Source organism: Otolemur garnettii, unplaced genomic scaffold, assembly GCF_000181295.1.
Source record: "Otolemur garnettii isolate 467f Iridium unplaced genomic scaffold, OtoGar3 scaffold00052, whole genome shotgun sequence".
NCBI lineage: Eukaryota > Metazoa > Chordata > Mammalia > Primates > Galagidae > Otolemur > Otolemur garnettii.
In genome coordinates, this window is record NW_003852447.1 from 7,672,436 (window position 1) to 7,677,264 (window position 4,829).

Below are 4,829 nucleotides of genomic sequence, written 5' to 3' on the forward strand. Positions count from 1 at the left end.
TGTCAAGGAAGATAGATGAATCATAAAGTTTTGTTAGTAGAGGCAGCAGAACTTTGAAGTCATGTTTGTATAGACAGTAACTTATTGGTGTACATGGTTTCTAGTTTCAAAGCAAATCTATCTATTTATTTTTAATCCTAAACACATCAGATAGTGATACCTGCAGCGCAAGGATTACAATATGGTATGTGATGGAGAATGAATGGGCGCTAGTCCAGATTAAGCATTCAGAGAAGACTTTTTCTGAGGTGATATTGAACCTGAGATATAAATGATAAAGAGGAGCCAGTTCTGTTACAGTGTGAAGGTGGAAGCAAGTGGAGGGATGGGGAGAGCATTCCTGAAGGAAACAGCTGGTGGAAGTGGGAGCTTTTTGTTGGCAAGAACAAAGCCCCTCATCTAATTCTTCAACAGCCATTCGTCTCTCTGGACGTAAAGAGCAACACATTACTTTGTCAGTACTAGACAGATTTAAATTTATTACAATCTTTCTTTCTAGTTCAACTTTCAAAAACATCTTTAAAATACAATTCACATACCATAAAATTAACTCATTTGGTATGCAATGGAAAGGCAGTTAGTATATTTACAGACTTGTGCAAAAGTAACCATATGTAATTTTAGAAAAAAAAATTTTTTTTTTCAAGCTGTTGCCCTGGGTAGAGTGCCGAGGTGTCAGCTCACAGCAACCTCAAACTCTTGGGCTTAAGTGATTCCCTTGCCTCAGCCTCCCACAACACCTGGCTATTTTTTTTTTTTTTTTTTTTTTTTTTGGTTGTGGTTGTCATTGCGGTTTGGAAGGCCTGGGATGGATTTGAGACTGCTAGTTCTCATGTATGTGGCTGGCGCCCTAGCCACTTGAGCTACGGGCACGGGGCCAATTTTAGAAAATTTTGATTGCCTCAAAACCTTGCAAATAATGTGACTGCTGGTTTGTTGCGCTCCTTTTATTCCTTATCTCTATCAATCAACACAGTGGTTCTCAACTTTTTAATGCCATGGCCCTTTAATATAGTTCCTGTGGGTCGTGACCCACAGGTTGAGAACCACTGACAGGTGATGAAAACTTTTTCACTTTTCCACATTGACCCAATGACCAGTCCTGACTCTTTAGCAGCAGCTTCCAACAGTGACTTATTCATTCTTTCTTTGTGATTTTCTTTCTCTTTATAACTTCTTAACTTGTTCTCTGGTTGACAGCGTCAACTTCATTGCACTGGAGGAAATTAAAATTGTTATATCGGGAATCAATACAAGTTTTATTGTCTTTAGACTTTAGGTAAGTCTCTGAAGATCCTGAAAGAATGGAAGAACATAATTAGTACCAAACAAAGACAAGAGACTAAAATAGATGTAGATGTATGTGATCCTTTCGTGTGGAGTGTGGAGTGTGAGGAGGCAAGACCCCCAACATCTCGGGAGGTGCATTCAAGGAATGACCCCCAAATTGCTTCTCCTTCTTTCCTAAAACAATAGTTCTCTCTCCTTGCTCCCTCTGCCAAAAGTCACCTAGCTTCTGTATATCTTTTGCCTAAAAGCAAATAGCCTTCTATCCCTAAAGTTAATTTTTACCCCATGTACTATTACTTCCCCTCAACCTTGTAAGATGAAAATATTCCCACTCGCTTTCCCCGCTGATTTGCAACATTGTTAGCATAGCAACCTAGTTTAGGTACTATATAAATAAAGCCGTTCACGTGGTTTGGTGCTGGCTGCAGCCTTCAGCTGTGCCAGACCTCCTGGCCCCATCACTTTTATCTCTTGTGTGATCTTTGTCTCTCCTGTGTCTCATTTTCTCATTCCCCACCATTCTCACTCTGGTTTGTGTACTCTTCACCCTGGCTCACGAGAAACTTTCCAAGACCCCCACCCACCCCCTCAGGATACTTCCTTCTACCTGAAACTGTGTTGCACATCCCCATTAATGTATATGAGGTCTGACAATTAAGTTCATGACTTGCCACTGTGTGCTTACCTTGGCAACACTACAAACAACCCAGTAAGGTTTCACAGCCTTGGTATAACAGTGTCTCACAGCTGTGCTCCTGTCGATGTGTGTTGATGTCTTGCTGACGTTCATTAATGTTGTTGCGTGTTTTTGCGTGGCATCAGGAAAATGTTGGAGCTTGAATATGAGCAATGAGCAAACACTACATTTCTTGTTAAACTTGGCAAGCATGGAAGTGAAATCAGGGACATGTTAGTCCAAGTATATAGGGATAATGCCATGAAGAAAAATGTCAGTATAAAAATAGATTAAACATTTTTCTGAGGGAGAGAAAGTGTCACTGATGATGAGAGGTCAGAGCATCCAATAAGGACCAGAGATGATGAAAACATCGCAAAAATTCATTGAGTTGTGTGTCAAAATCATTGACTGACTGCAAGAAGCATAGCAGACCAAGTAAACATCAATAGAGAAACAGGAAAATCTTATCATAAGGAAGATGTGTGCAGAAATGGTGTGGAAGGATCTCATCAATGAACAAAAGCAAAGGCGAGATGAAGTTTGCCAAGACCTTCTGGAGAAGCAAGGTGTCGTGTTGCCATGTTGTCACTGGTGCTGAAGCATGGGTGTACCAATATGACTTAAAACAAAATGTCAAAGTGCACAATGGAAGTTAGCCAATTCTCCATGACTAAAAACATTCTATCAGTCCAAATCAAGAGTTAAAATGATGTTGCTAGACTTTTTTGATATCAGAGAGATTGTTCATTATAAATTTGTACCAACCAGATAAACAATTAACCAAGTTAACTATTTGGAAGTGCTGAAAAGGCTGCAAGAAAAAGAGAAAAATGACCTAAACTTTTTGCCAATAACTGAGGGCTCTTGCATCACAACAGTGCACCAGCTCTCACAGCACTGTCTGTGAGGGAGTTTTTAGCCAGTAAACAGATAACTGTATTGGAACATCCCCCTACTCAACCTGATCTGGCCCCCACTGACATTTTTCTTTACACAAAGATAGAGGAAATATTTAAAGGAAGACATTTTGATGTCATTCAGGACATCAGTGGTGATATGATGACAGCTCTGATGGCCATTCCAGAAAAAGAGTTCTAACATTGCTTTGAAGTGTGAACTAGGTGCTGGTGTCACTGCATAGCTTCCTGAGGGGGTACTTCTAAGGTGACTGTAGTGATACAGTTACAATGAGGTACATAGCACTTTTTCTAGGATGAATTCATAAACTCAATTGTCAGACCTTGTGGTATGAACACCTTCATCTTATTAACAGAACACTAGTCAGGTTCTTCTCCTATGAGAGGATAGAGTCTTCCAGGGAGGAACCCACAAGAGGACTGCCAGCTAAGGAAAATTAGAAAGGAAAGGCCTGGTGTTATCAGAGAGAGTCAGAATAGTGGGGAAACCTCCCCTGATTATGATCCATTCTGTAAATATTTATAGGAGGCATTCCAGACTCTGACTGTGCTATGACTTTACGACAGTAAAATTTTAAGTGAACAATGCACTTTAGCGTTGTAATTTGGTCGATTTTGCAATAAATATTGATGGAGTTTACTGTTTATAATATTCTTGAATGAAAGTTTCACTGTTTCCATCTATTCACCTAAATTAATGTCAATAGCCCTTGTCAATGTTTTTACACTAAACTTAAGCTCTTTAAAAACTATTAAACATTCTACTAAATAACTTCCACACTTCTTCATTTGCCTTTTGAAAATAGTAAAGTCAGCAGGAGGGGCGTCCTTGCCAGCATTTATTCCAGTTCCCTCCTGCTATCCTTCTCCTGCCTCCAATCAACTCTTACTAACCCTTGCTAATGCTTTGTTCGCAGACAGCAAATGTAAATAAAATTTTTCATTGTGAAAGAAATAATAGGCTTATTTCAATAAAAATTCTGATTAGAAGCCAAATCCTACACATGGTGTTTCTCCAGTCTCTGAATTTTAAATGAATTTTTTTTGTAGATTCTTCTAGACTGCTAATATAGTAGATCTCCTATAAGAGTTTTGTTTTGGATTTTAGAGATAAGGTTTTGCTTTGTGTGCTCAGGCTGGAGTGCACAGGCATGATCATAGCTCACAGCAACCTTGAACTCCTGGCCTCAAGCAATCCTCGCACTGCACTTCAGCCTCTTCAGAAGCCAGAACTACAGGTGTTCACCACTGCATCCTGCTCCATAATAATTTACAATCAAATATGTGTGAGAAAAAATTTTCTTTGTTCTTCCCTCCTCTATGCTCATATTATTTTATTGATACATTTATGAAATAGCTACACTAGGTAAATATCAGAGGGTTACAAAGATGTATAAAATGCTGGCATAGCTAGAAAGAATGCCAGACTCCTCCCCTCCCTCATCTTCCTTCCTGACTCCACCATGTGTCTCTTTCTCGAGATTTAGTTTCTTACGAGATTTTCTCTCTCTTTACCATGAAGCAGGTAAGACAAGAGTTGTGTAGAATGTGCCTTAGAATTACCTACTGCTGAAGAGCCAGAGGATAGGAGTATTTATTCTCAAATTCCTGTCCTCCTGTCCTTATTTGTCTTGAGTTGCTGTAACAGAATGCCTGAGACTCAGTAATTTATAATGAAGACAAATGTATTGGCTCGCAGTTCTGGAGGCTCAGGAGCCCACGATGAGGGGGCCAGCAGCTGTGATGTCGCTCCCTGCTGCGACATCCCACAGTGGAAGGGCACAGAGAGGGTGAGAGAGTGAGAGAGGAAAGGGGTCAGGAACCCACTTTGTGATAATCAGTCTACCATGTGATAATAATCCCTTCATGACGGCACCCCGGACAGGTCCCATCTCTGACACTATTGCATTGGAGATTCAATTTCCACCGCGTGAACTTTGGGG